The sequence below is a fragment of the Narcine bancroftii genome, chromosome 10, assembly GCF_036971445.1.
Source record: "Narcine bancroftii isolate sNarBan1 chromosome 10, sNarBan1.hap1, whole genome shotgun sequence".
In the NCBI taxonomy this organism is placed as follows: Eukaryota; Metazoa; Chordata; class Chondrichthyes; order Torpediniformes; family Narcinidae; genus Narcine; species Narcine bancroftii.
Genome location: NC_091478.1, coordinates 59,743,219 through 59,762,952, shown reverse-complemented (window position 1 = coordinate 59,762,952; position 19,734 = coordinate 59,743,219). Strand labels below are relative to the sequence as shown.

Genomic DNA, 19,734 nt, shown 5'->3' with positions numbered 1-19,734 from the left:
GACCGAGTGGGACGTGGCTGGTGAGTACTTATGAAAAGAGAAGCAGCTGGGAGATGATTTGTGGGAGAAAGAAATTAGGTTAATTGGTAGAGGGGCAATAAAAGGAGGGTGAGGTAATGAAGAGGTTAGTGAGGAGTAGCAGAGGGAAGGAGTGGGGTTTTGAGGCTTTGGTGAGCAGGGTTTGAGGTGAGCAGGGTTTGAGGTGAGCAGGGTTTGAGGTGAGCAGGGTTTGAGGTGAGCAGGGTTTGAGGTGAGCAGGGTTTGAGGTGAGCAGGGTTTGAGGTGAGCAGGGTTTGAGGTGAGCAGGGTTTGAGGTGAGCAGGGTTTGAGGTGAGCTGAGGTTTTTTGAGTTTATCTTACTTACTCTAATTTAAGTTGAAGGGCAGATGGAGGTAGTTAGGTCAGTTGAGAGCTCTAATTGGAGGGTGTGAGAGGTCAGGGACAGCACAGATGTTCCTGATGATGACACCTGCAAAAGGTGTATCCAGTTGCAACTCCTGGAAGATGGTGTTAGGGAACTGGAGTTGCATCTGGATGAACTGTGGATTATAAGGGAGGCAGTGATAGATACAGGGAGGGAGCCACCCCTAACAGTCAAGAATCAGGGAAATGGATGACTGTAGGGAGAAGTGCAGAGCACTGCTGAGGCCATTTCCCTCAACACAAGTATATGTCTTTGGATATTGTTGGGGGGTTGATCTACAGGGGGTAAGTCATGGAGGTTGGGACTCTGGCATATGGGCTGGACCCTTGGCTCAGAAGGGAAGGGGAAAGAGTAGGGCTCATAGTTGGGGACTTGCTGGTTAGGGGAGCAGATGGGAGGTTTGCTGGATGAGATCGGGGATTCCGGTAGGTATGTTACCTCCCAGGTGCTAGGGTCAGGGATGTCTCTAATTGAGTCCACAGCATTCTGGATGGGGTGGGGGGGAGAGTGAGCAGTGAGGAGTTGTGGTGTATATGGGGACCAAAGACCTAGTTAGAAGTGGGGATGAGGTCCTGAAGAGGGATTGCATAGAGTTAGGGAAGAAATTGAAAAGCTGGACGTCAAGGGTGGCTACCTCTTGGGACTGCTGCCTGTGCCATGTGCTAGTGAGGGTAGGAATAGGAAGTTGAGGGGGATGAATGCCTGGCTCAGGAGCTGGGGCAGGGGTTTAGATTTCTGGATCATTGAGATCTCTTCTGGGGCAAGTCTGACCTGTACAAAAAGGGATGGGCTGCACTTGAACTGGAGGGGGAATTGGTGGGCAGGTTTGCTAAAACTGTTGGGGAGGTTTTAAACTAATTTGGCGGGGTGGGGTTGGGAATTGGAATGAGTGTATGGAGATTAGGGAGTAAGAACACCTAGATTGGAAGGAACAGAACATTAAAAATAAATGGAGGGAAGAAGGTAAAGGTAGATGGTAACAAAAGGAGTATATGTGGAGGACAGTCTCTCAAGTGCATATATTTTAATGCAAGGAGCATTGTAACTAAGGAGGATGAGCTTAAAGCATGGATGGCCACATGGAAATACCATAGTGAAACTGTTGCAGGAAGGGCATGTTTGGCCGTTAAATATTCCAGGATTCTGTATTTTAGACATGATAGAACAGTGGGGGGTGGGAATAAAGTTGGATGAGTTGCATTGCTTATTAGAGAGAACATTACAGCAGTGCTGTGGCAGGATGGTTTGGTGGGATTGTCCAGCAAGGCTATTTGGGTAGAACTGAGGATTGGCTGAGCCATGAATATATTAATGGGTGTGTATTGTGGACCACCAAATGGGCTGAGGGAATTAGAGGAGCAAATTTGTAAGGAGATTGGGTATATGTTTAATAAACATAAGGTGGTAGTTGTGGGAGATTTCAACTTTCTGAACATTAATTGGGATGCCCATACAGTGAAAGGGGCTGGATTGGAAGGGGTGGGGGGGGGGGGGAGGAAGGTAGAATTTAATTGTGTTCAGGAAAGTTTTCTTAATCAACACAGAAGAACTGACTTGAGAATGGACAGTTTTGGATCTTCTATTAGCGAATGAGAGGTCAGGTGACAGGCTTGTGTTGGGGAACACTTTGGGTTGGTGATCACAATACTATCCATTTTAGGCTAGTAATGGAAAAGAATAGGTGGGCCAAAGGTTGAGATTCCTGATGGAAGAAAATAAATTTTGAGGGGATGAGAAAAGATTTGGAGGGTGTGGATTGGGATAAGATGTTTTCAGGGAAGAATGTAGCTGATAAATGGAGGATTTTCAAAGGAGAAGTTCTGAGAGTGCAGAGTCGGTCTGTCCCCGTGAGGATTAAAGGAAAGGTGAGAAACATAGAAACATAGAAATATAGAAGATAGGAGCAAGAGTAGGTCATTCGAGGAATATTGGAAATTTGGTTAGGAGAAAAAGGGAGGTGTACAAGAGGTATAAAGAACAGGGAGCTGACAATTTGAAGGAGGACTACAAGGAGTATAGAAGAAATCTTAAGAAAGAAATTAGAAAGGCCAAACAAAGGCACGAAGAGGCTTTGGCAGACAGAGTAAAAATAAATCCAAAGGGTTTCTATAAGTACATTAAAAGTAAAAGATTAGTGAGGGATAAAATTGGACCCCTTGTAGATAGCGAGGGTAGGCTGAGTGAGAAGTCAGAGGAAATGGGGGAAATTTTGAATGATTTCTTTGCCTCGGTATTCACGAGGGAAAAAAATATTGAACCAGTTGAGGTAAAGAAAAATAGTGGGGAGGTAATGAAGCATATAAGGATAACCGAGGTGGTCGTGATGGCTGAGTTGAAAAAGATAAAGGTGGATAAATCTCCGGAACCGGACAAAATATTCCCAAGGACACTCAGGGAGGCTAGTGGACAGATAGTGGGACCATTAACAGAGATATTTAGGATGTCACTGGCTACGGGGGTAGTGCCAAAGGATTGGAGGGTGGCGCATGTGGTTCCGCTGTTTAAGAAAGGGTCTAAATGTAAACCTGGGAATTATAAGCCCGTGAGTCTGATGTCTGTGGTGGGCAAGTTGATGGAAAGTGTTCTGAGGGATGGTATTTACAAATATTTGGAGATACTGCGATTGCTAGGGAGTAATCAGCATGGTTTTGTTAGGGGTAGATCATGCTTGACAAACCTGATTGAGTTTTTCGAGGGGGTTACAAAAAAGGTTGATGAAGGGAAAGCTGTGGATGTTGTTTATTGAGACTTTAGTAAAGCTTTTGACAAAGTTCCCCACAGGAGGTTAGGAAAAAAGGTGGAGGCATTAGGTATAAATGAGGAGGTAGTGAAATGGATTCAGCAATGGTTGGATGGGAGGTGTCAGAAAGTAGTGGTATAAAATTGTTTGTCCAATTGGAGGCCGGTTAAGATTGGTGGTGTTGTGGACAGTGAGGAAGATTAGTGTAGATTAAAAGGTGATTTAGGAAGGCTGGAGGTGTGGGCTGAGAAATGGCTGATGGAATTTATTTAATACAGATAAGTGTGAGGTGTTACATTTTGGAAAGGCAAATCTAAATAGGTCATATGCATTAAATTGTAGGCTATTGAGATGTGCAGAGCAACAAAGGGATTTAGGAGTTGTGGTAAATAGTACCCTCAAGGCTGATACTCAGGTAGATGGTGTGGTGAAGAAGGAATTTGGAAAGTTGGCTTTCATAAATCGAGTATTGACTTCAAGAGTAGGGAGGTTATGATGAAATTGTACAAGGCATTGGTGAGGCCAAATTTGGAGTACTGTGTACCGTTTTGGTCACCAAATTATTGGAAAGATATAAACAAAATAGAGAGAGTGCAGAGAAGCTTCAAGAGAATGTTGACAGAATTTCAAGGTTTGAGTTATAGGGAAAGGTTGTGCAGACTGGGGCTTTTTTCTCTGGAGCGTAGAAGATTGAGAGGGGACTTGATAGAGGTGTTTAAGATTTTAAAAGGGACAGACAGAGTAAACGTGGATAGGCTTTTTCAATTAAGAGTGGGGGAGATTCAAACTAGAGGGCATGGTTTAAGATTGAAGGGGGAAAATTATAAGGGGAACATGAGGGGAAATTTCTTTACGCAAAGGGTGGTGGGGATGTGGAATGAGCTTCCGGCAGACGTGGTCGAGGCGGGATCATTGGTTACATTTAAGGAAAGACTGGATAGTTACATGGATAGGAGAGGACTGGAGGGGTATGGACTGGGTGCTGGTCAGTGGGACTAGGAGGGTGGGGATTTGTTACGGCATGGACTAGTAGGGCCGAACTGGCCTGTTCTGTGCTGTAAGTGGTTATATGGTTATATGGTTATTCGGCCCTTCGAGCCTGCTCCGCCATTTAATGAGATCATGGCTGATTTTAAAGTTCAGTACCCTGTCCCCGCCTTCTCTCTGTAATTCCTAATTCCTTTATACTGAAGAAATATATCTAATTCCTTCTTAAATATATTCAATGAACCTGCCTTTACTGCTATCTGTGGCAATGAATTCCACAGATTCACCACCATCTGGGTAAAGAAATTCCTCCTCTTCTCGGTTCTAAATGGTTTGCCTATTATCCTCAAACCATGGCCCCGGGTTCTGGAATCCCCCATCATTGGAAACATCCCTTCCGCATCCATTCAGTCCAGTCCTTCCAGAATTTTATATGTCGCTATTAGATCCCCTCTCAATCTTCTAAACTCCAGCAAGTACAATCCCAAATTGTGCAATCTTTCCTCATAAGTTATTCCTGCCATTCCAGGTATCAGCCTGGTGAATCGCCTTTGCACTCCCTCCATTACAAGAACATCCTTCCTTAGATAAGGCGACCAAAATTGCACACAATACTCCAGCTGTGGTCTCACCAAGGCTCTGTACAGTTGCAGTAAGGTATCCTTATTCCTATACTCAAACCCTCTTGATATGAAGGCCAACATACCATTTGCCTTTTTAACCGCCTGCTGTACCTGCATGCTCGCCTTCATTTACTGGCACAAGAACCCTTAGGTCTCTCTGCACTTCCCCATCTCCCAATCTATTGCCATTCAAATAGTAATCTGCCCTCTGGTTTGTATTACCAAAGTGGATAACCTCACATTTATCCACATTGTGGTGCATTTGCCATGTATCTGCCCAGTCCCCCAATTTATCCAAATCACACTGGAGCTTCCTGACCCCCTCTTCAGTGCACACAACCCCTCCTAGCTTAGTGTCATCTGCAAATTTGGAGATATTACATCCAATCCCCTCATCTAGATCATTAATGTAAATTGTGAACAGCTGGGATCCCAGTACAGATCCCTGTGGCACCCCACTGGTCACCGCCTGCCATTCAGAAAATGAGCCATTTATTCCAACTCTCTGTCTTCTATCTGCCAGCCAGTTCTCAATCCACATCAAAACCTTGCCCACAATCCCATGAGCCAGTCGTTTATGTGGGACCTTATCAAAGGCCTTTTGGAAATCCAGGTACACCACATCCACTGGCTGTCCCCCATCTATTTTACCTGTCACCATCTCAAAGAATTCCAATAGATTTGTCAAGCACGATTTACACAAGAAACTATAGGGAGCCTTGATTTTCAAACGATATTGGGAACTTGGTTCGGAGGAAGAGGGATGTGTACAACAGGTATAAACAGCAGGGAATAACTGAAGAGGAATATAAGGAGTGTATAAACAATCAAGCAAGAAATTAGAAAGGCTAAAAGGAGATATGAAGCTGTTTTGGCTGGAAAAGTAAAAATAAATCCAAAGGGTTTCTATCAGTACATTAAAAGAAAAAGAACAGTGAGGGATAAAATTGGGCCCCTTGAAGATGTGGGTGGGGGGGGGGGTGGGGGGGGGGTGGGGGCAGGAATAGTCTCTGAGAAGCAATCTTGAACCAGATGAAATGAAGAAATATGGTAGGGTGCACATGGATAATATAAGAATTAATTAGGTTGTAGTGTTGGCGATATTGAAAAAGATCAAGGTGAATAAAACTCCAGATCCTGATAAAATATTTCCTAGGACCCTGATGGAGGTTAGTGAACAAATAGTGGGGATTTTGACAGAAATATTTAAAATGTCACTGTCCACAGGTGGAGGAGGACTGGAGGATGACTCGTGTTGTTCCACTGTTCAAAAAAGGATCCAAATGTAAACCTAGTAATTATAGGTCTGCAAGTCTAGCATCAGTGGTAGGTAAATTAATGGAAAGTGTTCTTAGAAATGGTATATGCAACTATTTGGAAAGACAGGGATTGACTCTGAGTCGTCAGCATGGTTTTGTACTTGGTAGATCTAACAAATGTCTAACAAATCTTATTTTTGGAGGAGATAACTAAACGGGTTGAGGTGAAGGCAGTGTATGTTGTCTATTTTGACTTTAGTTAGGCTTTGACAAGGTTCCCCATAAGAGGTTAGCAAGGAAGGTGGAAGCATTGGGTATTAATGATGTAGTGAAATGGATTCAGCAATGGTTAGATGGGAGATGACACAACAGTGGTGGAATTCAACAGTTTGTTGAATTGGAGGCCAGTGACAAGTGGAGTGCCTCAGGGATTGGTACCAGGTCTACTGTTGTTTGTTTTTATATGAATGGGTGGAGAATAGGATTAGTAAATTTGCAGAAGATACAAAGGTTGGCGGTGTTGTGGACAGCAAGAAAGATTATCAAAACTTGTATGGAATATAGGACAGTTAGTGGGCTGAAAAATGGCAGATGGAGTTTAATACTAATAAATGTAAGGTGCTACATTTTGGTAAGACAAATCAAAATAGGACGTACATGTTAAATGGTAGACAATTAGGGAGTACAGTAAAACAAAGGGATTTAGGAGTCATGGTACATAATTCTCTGAAAGTTGAATCACATGTGGATAGGGTGGTGAAGAAGGCATTTAATATGTTGGCTTTCAGAAATCAGAGTATAGAATAGAGAATATGCAATTGTATAAGGTATTGGTGAGGCCAAATTTGGAATATTGTATGCAGTTCAGGTCATTGAATTACAGGAAGGATATAAACAGAATAGAGTGAGTGCAGAAGAGGTTTCCGAGAATGTTGTTGGGGTTTCAGGGTTTGAGTTACAGGGAAATGTTGAGCAGGCTGAGAGTTTATTCCCTGGAGTGTAGAAAGTTGAGGGGTGATTTGATAGAAGTATTCAAAATTATAAGGGGGGGCAGATAGAATCAATATGGATGGGCTTTTTCCACTGAGAGTGGGGGAGATTCAAACATGAAGGCATGGATTGAGAGTAAAAGGGGAAAAGTTTAGTGGAAACATGAGGGGGAATTTCTTCACGCAGAGGTAGTGGGGGTATGGAATGAACTTCCAGCCGAGGTTGTAGAAGGGAGATCATAGATGGTATTGAAAAGTTGGATAGGTATATGGGTGGGAGAGGTGTGGAGTGTTATGGGCCGAATACGGGTCAGTGGGTCTAGGTGGGAGAAGATGTTTGACATGGTCTAGTAGGGCCGAACTGGCCTGTTTCTGTGCTGTAAATGGTTATATGGTTAAATTTGCTCACCCTCTCCACCTGATTTTCCCCCAATGATCACTGGATTTTATACCTCTGGTTTACCCTTCCTGAGGTCAACAATCTGCTTCTTGGTTTTTGGTGACATTTGAGTGCACCATTCAGCCAAGTTTTCAATCTCCCCCCTGTATGCTGACTTACTACCATGGTATAATCAGTGAATTTTTAGATGGTGTTATTGTCGTACCGAGCCACACAGTCATACATGTTCTCATATGAATATGTATTTGACTCAAGTTTGATCTGATATTGGAACACTCACTTTGAATCAATAGGTGGGCACCAGGCAAGTTTTGTTATAGTTACAAAAATAATGTAATTCCAATCAAAATGAAAGCATTGGAATCACTCCTAGTGGCTGAATTATTTGAAGTGGGTGGAAATGTAGATATGCAGGGAGGTCTTTGGTTCTGGAAATTTTTTTTCCATTGAGAAATTTCACACAGAATATATGCCAGTGTAAATAAAAACAAATTAGTTAGCTTCTTAATGAAGCATTTCTGGTTTGTGGGATAAGATGAGTTTTTTGTCTTTGTTTATCAGTAATCGTGTTTGCCAGGACTTGTAATGAATCAAAGGACATTTCCCTAAGATTTTCCTGAATGGATCACAGGTCTTTTCACTCCTTTATTCCTTCTCAGTGGATGTCTTTTCAGACACAGCCATTGCCTCACAGCGCTACAGACCGGTTCAGTCCCGACCTTGGGTGCTGACCATGGAGAGTCAGAATTTATTGTCGTGAACAAGTCATGAAATTTGGTGTTTTGTGGCAGTGTCACAGTGCAAACATCCATATTATAACCATCTTACAACACTACTATAAAGTATAAATAGTACACGAAAAAAGGCAGTGGCTTTGGTTCATTGATTATTCAGGAATCTGATGGCAGCGGGGAAGAAGCTATCCTTGTGCCATAGAGTGCTTGTCTTTAGGCTCCTGTACCTTTCCCTGATGGTAGCAGAGTGAAGAGGGCATGCCTGGGTGGTGGGGTCTTTGAGGACAGGCCGCTTTTTTTTAAAAGACACCGCCTCATGTAGATGTCCTCGATGTAGTGAAGTCTGGTACCTGTGATGTCACAGGCTGAGTTAATAACCCTCTGGATTTTTTTCTTGTCCTGAGGGTTGGTACCTCCATACCAGGCAGTGATGCAACCAGCCAGAATGCTGTCCATGGTACACCTGTAGAAATTTGAGTCTTTGGTGACGTAGCGAATCTCCTCAGTCACCTCACAAAGTATAGCCACTGGTGAGGCTTCTTTGTGATTGCATCAACGTGGAGGATCTAGGACAGATCATCAGATGTTGAAACCCAGGAATTTGACCCCCTCCACTACTGAGCCCTTGATGAGAACTGGGTCATGTTCCCGGACTTCCTCCTGAAGTCCACAATCATCTCTTTGGTTTTGTTAATGTTGAGTGCAAGGTGTTGTTGTTGTAACAGTATAAACGAACTGGTCTATCTCCCTCCTGTTGCCATTTGTGATTCTGCCAATAAATGTGGTGTCATTGGCAAATTTGTAGATAGCACTGGAATTGTGCCTGGCCACACAGTCATGGGTGTATAATGAGTAGAGCAGTGGGCTAAGCAAGCATCCTTGGGGTGCACCTGTGTTGATAATCAGTGAGCAGGAGATGTTGCTTCCAATTCGTACTGACTTGTCTTCTGATGAGAAGTTGCAGAGGCCTAGTTTGTAGCTTCTTGACCAGCACTGAGGGAATAATGGTATTGAAGGCTGAGCTGTAGTCGATGAAGAGCAGCCATATGTATGAATTTACTGTGTTTCCTCCAGTGGCTCAGCTTTCCTCCCACCATCCTGAAGATGAGTGGTTTTGTAGGGTAATTGAGTGCTATGAATTGCCCCTGAGTTTGTAGGTGAGTGGTAGAACCTGGGGAGAGTTGAGAAGAGAAAACGGGGAGAATAAAATTAATGTAGGATTAGTGCAATGATGGATGCAGCAGACATGATGGACCAACTTCTATGCTACATCATTCTGCGAGTCCATGAGCTGGATCTGGTCTTGTCACCTTTGTACATTGGCATATAAAACTGTTCCTGATGCAAGAGTAGCCCTGTTCTCATGCAACATGGATATGTGCTGGAGAAATACAGCAGTGTCCACGAGTATTTTAGTTCTTAAATTATTTTATTGAGTTTTACATAATCATCCATATAAAAGTTATTAATACAGATCACTGGTCATAAAAGAAGGCCCCCGATTGCTATGGATGTAACTCAGGTACCCGAAAAGGGTGAAGAGCTAGTGGAGTTGTTCAAGTGAACTGGCGTGGACTTGAAGGGCCGACATGGCCTGTTTCCACGCCGTAAACAGTTATATGGTTATATAGCAAAGCAATATAAAAATGTGTACATGGTGTATAATTAATGTAAGTGCACAGTATGGCAAATTCAAAATTTCATCCCTAATTGTTAAATGTGATTGTTTGTAATAATTATTATACATAAAAACCAGCTAAATATTATAGCTTAATATAATATCTAAAAAAATGTCATCTATTCCAGTAGTTCTCCACCTTTTTCTTTCCACTCACATCCCACTTTAAGTAATCGCTATGGCATCAGTGCTCTCTGATTAGTAAGGCATTGCTTAAGGTGTTATGTTGGTGGAAAGAAAAGGTTTAAAAACCACCGTTTAAATCGGACCTCATTGACGCACATCGTTTTGTGCCCGGTTTCGTAACCCCAAAGGAAATGGGCCAATGACAATTTTTCTCAAGCAAAATATTTCAGTAACAATTGTGAGCACTGGTTCTCAACCTTCCCTACCCTCCCACACCACCTTAAACAATCTTTACTAATCACAGAGCACTGATGGCATAGGGATTACTTAGTGGTATGTGAGTGGAAAGAAAAAGGTTGAGAACCACTGATCTAGGATTATCATAATTAAACCCCATAAATCCATTTATCTAGAAAACAAGCCCTAAACTAATACTAATCTAACCCCTCCCTCTGATCAAGGATACAAGAGAAATTCAAAGATGGATCAAGTTGTGACCTCGAGGATGAATGGACCAGCAATGGAGCACCCAAATCACCTAAAACTACCAATTATGACGGTATTCTATAACTAAGCCCCAAACCTATTCAAACTGAAACTTTTTATCTTTAATATTATGCCTAATTTTCTCTAAGATTAGATAGACATTACATCATATAACCACTGTCCATGAGTCAGTGAGAGTTCATCTTTCCACTTCATTAAAACTGCCTGTTATATAGTCAGTATAATGACATCCTATAACTGGATGTCCAGTACTCCAAATGTGGTCTCACCAAGAATTGTACAGCAGTGCCATGAGAACCATTGAGCATTACAGCACAAATAGGCCCTTCAGCCCATCTAGTTGGTGTCAAACAATTATTCTAGTCTCATTGATCTGCACCCAGACCATAGCCCTCCCATCCATGTGCCTATCCAAATGTTACCTCCAAGTTTTTAAAATTTTGCTTATCGGTTTAAAACCATGAAAAAATCACATTCTTCAATAACGCAAATCCAATTTAAATGCATGTGGCACATATAAGAAAAAAAAAGAAAGAATGAGGGAAATAAAACCCTGTATATCTTCCACCCTCCCCATCTAACCCCCTACAAGAGCAAGAAAGAAAAATATGGGACAAGAGATCTTGAACAGGAATGAGTCTTCTTCTAATATACAAAGACATTTAGGAGAAAGGAATGTCTGAGTTTTTTTTTAATATTCATACCCGGACTTTGTAAATATGAACGCCATATTTTCCAAAATGTGATATTTATCTCTTAAATTGTAAGTAATTTTCTCAAATGGTATGCAACTCCAATCTTCCACAGGCCATCTCTCCATTTCCAAATCTGTATCAGACTTCCAAGTTACAGCAATACATTTTCAACTATTGGTAAAGCAATTTGAACAAGTTTCACTTGATACATATTCAATTTTAATTTGGGTTTAGCCTTTCTAATATCACCCATTAAAAATGACATTGGATCATGTAAGGAAAATAACCTCTGTTATTCATTCTAATAAATTACCTATTTCCAAGCAAAAGGATTTTCTCTTAGGATACTGCCAAGTAGAATGTAAAAATGTTCCAACTTCCGGTCCACATCTGAAGCATAAATCCAAAAAAGGTTTGGTTCAAGTTATTTAGCTTTTATGGTGTCAAATACAACTGATGAATAAAATTACATTACACAAACCTGTAGCTCACATCAATTGTGTTTTTCATTCTTTCTCTACACCACTCGATCCAATTGCTCTCATCTATTTGCTTATTCAAATAGACTTCCCAACTTTCTTTCTATTAAATTTAATTCTTTCATCAAACTTGATGTAATCTTCTCTGCTTTATCTCTCATTACAGATTTTTGTTGATTTATCCAATGTTGGGTCAAGACAACAATTAAAATTGCCTCCTTTTAATACTTATCTGTGATAAAATGGAACATTTTTATGTTTAGCAGAAAGTCTTCATCTACATTTGGTGCATAAGTACTCAGAAGTGTGCACATTTCAGAATAAATTTGTAAATGAATCAGGACATATCTCCCCACAGGATCCATTATAACATATTGGATTTTCACCAGTAATGTAATTTTTTTATTAATATTGCTACTCCTCTTGATTTAGAATTAAAAGATGAAGCTGCCAATTGACCCACCCATTCCCTTTTTAATTTTAAATGTTCTTTCTCTGACAAATGAGTCTCTTGAAAAAATACATCTACTTTCATTTTTTCCTTTTTATTTTACTGTTCATCTCATTAACATTAACACCAAGAAAATTTTGTGTATTACTCCCATTCATTATTTTAGATCCAAATCTCTTTCAGTCCCTTTCTCCCGGGCCTCTTCCATCAAACCTAACTTGACTCCTGTCAACATCTTTATCCAAATAAAAATACAGTAAAAGGATAAGAAAAAGTTAACAATACATGAATTACTACTACATTAATCAAAAATAAAATATAACCCCCAAAATATCCTCAATAGAGAACAAACAGTGCTACTCCCCTCCACCATATGGGTTGTGGCTCCTGCCACAATATGGCACATAATGGATAAGGCAAGAAAGGAAAAAAACTCTTCTTTCATTCTTCTCCCCAAAAAAAACCCAGGGAAAGAGAAATTAATTACAAAGTTCATGAAAACAATCTGTCACCTGCTGACTCAAGGTCAGCATTTACTTGATCTTCATCAATTATAACTGTTTCACTCTGCTCCTCTAGACCCCATGTAACTCCTAAAGCCTGGATCAATGCAGTTCTCTTCAGCATAAGCTATAAGTGCACCACCTCTATTTGTAGTTCTCACTGAGAACTTTCCACTCTCGCTTGATGGTCTTCCTTAACTGAAGGAAGCAATTCTGCAAATGGCCTTACTTCCATAAAAAAACCTAGGTTGGTTATTGTCCAGAAACACCTTTAAAGTTGAAAGTAAACTTATAGCCTTTCTTCCAAAGGACCACCTTCACTGGATTGAATTCTTTCTTCTGTCCACCACTGGCTTACCAAAATCCACATAAAAGAAAATTTTATTTCCATCAATGATCTTCGGTCCATATTTTGTCCTGCATTTTGGACCATTAATCTTTAAAATGTTTTCTTTATCTTGATAGTGTAGACATTTAACCAGCACAGCCCTGGGTGGTTGAGTTGGCTGTGGCTTCCTCCTTACGCTCTCTCCAATTCAATTCCATTTGGAAAATGTTCTTCTCCCAGAACTCTGGGAATCCATTTATGAAAATAAAATTCCACAGGGTCCTCAATTCCTTCAGAATCTTCTTTTAGACCAATAATCTTAATGATATTTCATCTACTTTGATTTTCCAATATATCCACCTTTTCCATCATTTCATTCCTCTGCTTTTCCCAGGCAGATTCTGAACTCTCAACCTTCTCCATTCTATCCATACAGATATTCACATCATTTTTGACCATCTGCTCATTCAATTTGACTCTCTGAATATTTTTATTAACTTCTGCAGCATTTTTCTTCATATCACCATATCTCCTCAAAATCTGGAATCATTGGTGAGGAAAGATCCTGTGTAGTTGCGCTTTGACCTCCAGAGAACCTCCTAAGACTTCCTCCATCTTCTTCGTCCTCTTCATCAGATTCTTCTCAGATTCCTTTTTCCTCTTGATCACTACCTGTCCAAAGAAAACCAGGTGTCCCTGACAGCAATTCCGCCCCAGCTTGCAGTTCCTTGGTTCTAACAGCACTGCTACTGGTGGAACTTTCATGTCTCCATTCAGGAGCATTTTGTACATGCGTGGGAGTCAGCCTTCATACGTGCGCACTACAGTCTGATACTCTTCAGGTCTCCAAATCAGTTGATTTTGTTGACACACCCCTGAGACTCTCTCTTCACACAACGCTCTCCAGGGCTCCACCATTTACACTGACCAAAATGCCGCACCTCAGTCAGCAGAGGTAAATTTCATTGGCCGATCGTCCCAACTGATTTTTAGGTTCCAGTAAAGTTAAATATCATTCCTCACTGCCAACAACACACCACCAATGTTGGTGGCCTCTGCAAATGTACTCATCATGTCAACTGCAGTTATCAATTCCTACTCAAGTTCACATTAGCCATAATGTATATTACAGTTGCCCATCATTGAATTATTCCCCCCTCCACACTTCTGCCAACTGTGAGGTGTGGCACTTTGGTCAGTGCAAATGGTGGAGCCCTGGAGAGTGTGGTAGAAGAGAGAGTCTCAGAGGTGTGTTAACAAAATTAGCCTATTTGGAGACCTCGAATATCATTTCACATGATATATCATGGGTAGAAGGTGGCAATTTCCACTGAAATTTACCTCTGCAAGCACGCGCATACGTGTGTATATGCATACATAGAAAATAGGGTTGCATCATGGAATAAACCCATCAAAAATTAAGACCTTTGCTACAATTTTTATATTGAAATCTTAGTTTTGTCTAACATGAAGGAGAGAGTGTCAATAATCACCGTTAATGTCAACAACCACCTCCAGGGCTGATACTGAAATCTCACAGCTCACTTGTCCCATTTCCCAAAGGGTGACCTCTATTTCACAGCTTTCATGAAGGAGGATCATAGTGTCTGCTTCCTGGCCATATCGTCGAGGGAGAAGGTCGAAATCATTGGTTCTCAACCTCTTTCTTTCCACTTACATCCCACTTTAAGTAATCCCTATGCCATAGGTGCTCTATGATTAGTAAGGGATTGCTTAAGGTGGGATGTGGGCAGAAAGAAACAGTTTGAAAACCACTGTTTTAATTGTCCGTCATTGACTCATTATGTCCAAGGTTTCCTAACTCCAAAGGAAATGGGCCAATGACAATTTTTCTCAAGCAAAATATTTCAGTAACAATTAGGTCGAGAGCAGTGGTTCTCAACCTTCCCTTCCCTCTCACATACCACCTTAAGCAATCCCTTACTGATTACAGAGCACCGATAGCTTAGGGATTACTTAAAGTGGTATGTGAGTGGAAAGAAAAAGGTTGAGAACCATTGATCTAGAATGACAAGTGTGTACCTATGGGGATCTCAAAGTCTGAGGTCCTGTTTCTCAGTGTGTTATGCTCTTGCAATCAAAAACCTTTAGTAAGCTGCCATCTTAACATTACTTCCTCCTTACATCCTCAGACAGTTGGAATGGATGATTTTCCTTCAAATACATTGTTAGCAACACAGTTAAGAGGCTATTTATCGCTTCTCTGTACAAGGTGAAAACAAATGTTCACTGTGCAATTCCAGTCTCAGGTAAATAAGTTATAGCATTGAGTGATGTCCTCTGATATTGCTAGATTTATTTGTTTTCTCCTGGACATTGCTCCAGGCCAAGCCATTGGCAATAAGTACTGGCTTGTGCTAAATGATTGGGAAACACTGGAATCTGGGCCAGGCACACTGAATTACCTGTGCCAGGGGAAGAGCAGAACATTCTTGATGCAAAGAGTGATAACTGTTGTGCATTTTCCAAGTGAACCGCGGGTCTGCTTGACATTTTTGGGGAGTAGCAAAGTCTGAGACTGGGCACAGACTGGGAGATCGCTTCACTGAGTACCTTCGATCTGTCCGTACCAGTGACAGGGATCTCCCAGTCGCCAACCATTCTGATTTCCACTCCCCTCCTCAAATGTCTGTCTGTCACCTCATGTACTCTCTCACCAAGACCACACATAAATTGGAGAAACAACACCTGATTTTCCCTTCTGGGCCCTCTCCAGCCGGATGACAGTGAACATCGACTTCTCCAGTTCTGCCAACCTGCTCTCCTTTTCTCCCTCCTTTTCCATTGTCAGCTCTCCATACCCCCTCGCTATTTACTGAGTCATCCCTCCTCCATCCCCTGCTTCCTGCTGTGCCCTCCCTCCCTTCTCCACTTCTCCTCCTGCCATTTGGGCCATGCTCCTCCCTCCCTGCTTCCCTTACCTTTTTGTTTGGATGCCTGCCAACATTTCTCCATATCTTGGTGAAGGGCTTAAGCCCGAAACGCCGGTTATGAATCTTCACCTTTGCTATATAAAGTACGCCTTTTGACCTGCTCGGCTTCTCCCGAGTTGTGCTTTTACTTTAATCACGGTGTCTGCAGACTTCCACGCTTTACAGGAATAACAGACCATTTGTATGTGATTGGAAATAGCTGAGCTTCAATATGTTCTCATACTAAACCCTGTGAATAGCATATGTATATTAAAGAGGAATAGTAAATTGTATATTATTAGAAATGGCTGATCTATATATAATATTCGTTGTTGTTGTTCATCCTTCATAGTCAAAAATGACCATGGCTTCAAAGTCAAATTGGAGATTGGTGGCTGTGGGTCCAGAGGTGACTGGTGAAGTCAATTTGGGCTCTGAAGGCTCACCCACATGTGGGACACAAGTGGATGGGTGCTGTCGTGGCAGTGGATGCTGCTCAGGCCTTGCACACAGCACACTTTTGCTGCACCTCAATGATGCACCTCACTTCAGCTGCATAGGCTCTTGTGGTGATCTTGCTATGCCAAGCTGGACGGTCGAGGGCAAAGGTGTTGATGATGACACCCAGGCCTTTGAGGCAGTCTTTGTAACGTTTCCTCTGCCCCCCCCCCCCCCTGCCCCCGACTGAGTGCCTGCCCTGACACAGTTCTCTGTACAGCAGTTGCTTAGGCAATCAGCCATCTGGCATTCTGACCACGTGTCCAGCCCACCTGGCTTTGGTTTTCAGCAGAAGTTGTAGATTCTACAGAGCCCAACTTGTTCCAGGATTTCTGTGTCGGGGACATCAGATGGCAGGACAATAATATCCAATCGTGTGATTACAGTAGGAAAATGTGCACCCTGTTTATATGATATAGGAATGGCGGACATTCTATATTATTAGGAATATAGAATATTATAATATCAGATCAAACACACATAGGAAGAGAATAAAAGATCCCATGTGTATGACAGAGAGCTAACAGAACACAGTCATAGAACTGTACAGGTCAGAAATAGACCCTTCATCCATCCCATACATGCTGACTGTGCTGCTTTTCTACACATCCCATTTGCCCATGTTAAGCCCCTGTCCTTTTACTACTATCTGATCCAGAATCCTGCACAAATGTGTCTTCAACATTGCAATTGAGCCTGCTTCCACTGCCACCTCTGGCAGCTCGATCCATATAACCACCACTTTCTGAGGAAAATCCCACCCCTCAGATCTCCTTTCAAACTCCCTTCTCACTTTAAACCTGTGCCTTCAAGTTTTAGCTGCTCTGTCACCCTAGGAAAAAGATGGTGACTATCTACCAGATCTCTGACTTTCATCATTTTATAATTCTCAGCCTCCTACATCCCAGTCAGAATAAACCCTGCCTGTCCAAACTCCCTTATATCAGAGCCAACAGCACCGGTTGAGGAACAGTTTCTTCCCATGGGCAGTGAGAACACTGAACGACCAAAGGAACTGCTCACACTGACCGTCCGAGACTCTTGTATCATGAAACAATATTTATTTGTATCTACGAATACTTGTCCTGCATATGCATTGTTTGTCTGTACGTGTGTTGCATCTGGTTGTATGCCTGCTTGTTTTGCACCGAGGACCGGAGAATGCTCTTTTATTTGTGAAATCAGATGACAATAAACTTGACTTGATGGCCTTTCACTTCAGGAAACATCTAATGAGCCCTCTTCTTCACCCTTTCTCAGGCCGTTCCATCTTTACTGTAGTGTTGAGACCTGAACTGGACACAATTACACCAAGTACTTGATTCTTTCAACCAACACGTTTCTTGAGTACATGGATTTAATATTGCTTCAAGAATTGTTTGTCACAAAACAAAATTTATTTGCACATCTAAGGCTTACTCAAACAGGAGAAGGTCTGGTCCAGGCAACAACACCTGGCTTCTGAGTAGTTAAAGGGACCCAATCTTACTGAGACTATAGTCAGTGAGGATGACCTGCCAATCCTTCCCAGATGGGACCAAACACATGTCTACATTGATGGGTTGGTGGTGGAGAGGGTTCAAAGTTCTGAGTCCATATTTCAGAAGGCCTCTCCTGGAGCCAGCACACTGAGATAACTGTGAAGAAGGCCCACCAAAAATTCAACATTTTAGGGAGCCTGAGGGGATTTGGCATGTCATCAGATCCATCTTCTATAGGTGTGCTGTGGTAAGTCTATTGACTGGTTGCATCACAGCCTGGTTTGGGAATTTGAATGCCCAGTAACGCAGAAGGCTGAAGATGGTAGAAAACTCAGGGTTTGCCCATCACGGGCTCCGATCTTCCGTCCATTGCAGACATCTTTGTGAGATGCTGCTTCATTAAGGCAGCGAGCACCATAAAATACCCCTCTCGCCCTGATCACAACTTCTTCTCACTGGTCCCTTCGTGCCTAAAGATCAAGTACCTTCTTCTTGGTTGAAGAAGTTTCTTTCCAACAGCTATCAGGCTCTTGAACCTCCCTTTGCTACACTAATCAGGGACTCTTCTAATGCCCCAAAGGACTGTCTCCAGTATTGCAGAGTCACTCTTTTCCATGAGGGGTAGCTGTGAATATTTATTATTTATCTTCAGCAGTGGTTCTCAACCTTTTTCTTTCCACTCACATATCACTTTAAGTAATCCCGATGCCATCGGTACTCTGTGGTGGGATGTGGGTGGAAATAAAAAGTTTGAAAATCACTGTTTTAATCATCCCTAATTGACTCGTTATGTGCACGGTTTCCTAACTCCAAAGGAAATGGGCCAATGACAATTTTTCTCAAGCAAAATATTTCAGTGACAATTGGATCTAGAGCAGTGGTTCTCAACCTTCCCTTCCCACTCACATCCTACCTTAAGCAATCCCTTACTGATCACAGAGCACTGATGGCCTAGGGATTACTTAAAGTGGGATGTGAGTGGAAAAAAAAGGTTGAGAACCACTGCTCTACAGTACTTTTGTGGGGTATATATATTCTCTTTTTAATTCTATTAAGTAAAGCATGCCATGGTAGTTTTTTTTTTACAAATTATTTGTTCAGGAGAAGCTATTAAGAATTTTGGTGCATCTGTACATTGCACAATGTGTGTGATAATAAATATTATCATACCTTTCATAGCATTCACTTCTAATTCTACATGGGTTCGCTGTTCACGTCTCGGACATTCTTTGCCATCTCCTCCAATGTCACCCACCCCATCATCATCATTATCCCTGGTCCAGTCTCCTCTGACCTGCTCCTAGATATAATTCTTGTTCCTCTCCCTCCTCTCTCTATGATTCAGTGCAGTGCAGGCACCTTTCTGTGCGCCTGATGATGGCAGAGTAGCAGGAAATGGGCATTTGCCTCTTCAGGATGTCCTCTGCAGTGCCTACTCCTCAGCAGGTCTCATGATATGTTTCTGACTTCATGCAGAAGGGAAAAAAATAAAGGAGGACAAAGATTTGCAGATGAGATGGAGCAAAGACAAAAAAATAATGGATTCCTTTGGAGACCATTTGATTTTCTGGAATGAGTGACCTTTCTGCACCGCTCCAATCCATATTAGCAGAGTGCCATGAGCTCAATGAGGTCAATCAATTGACTGGAACCAGTTTGCATTGCAAGATAAAAGCATCTGGAAGCTTTCAAGACTGAGGGAAGATCAGGGTTAACATTTAGTGCAAGAATATTTTTCACCCGCGATCAATATATCTTAAAGGCAAGCACAGAAAGCTGAAGGAATTACTTTAGCTGACAGCCAAGCTATAAACAATGTTCAAAAGCAAAATGACAAAAATCATTTTACAACTGTTGGAAATAAGGGCCTTTCTGGGAGATGAGGGACAATGCCACATG

The 19,734-nt window shown here is 41.9% G+C and overlaps 1 protein-coding gene across 1 annotated transcript in view; it reads left to right on the top strand.

Moving 5' to 3' along the window:
* The window catches only part of LOC138744601 (RNA-binding Raly-like protein), an 838,833-nt gene that overhangs the window by 126,653 nt on the left and 692,446 nt on the right, over positions 1-19,734 (top strand). The gene's annotated exons all lie outside the window — the stretch shown is intronic.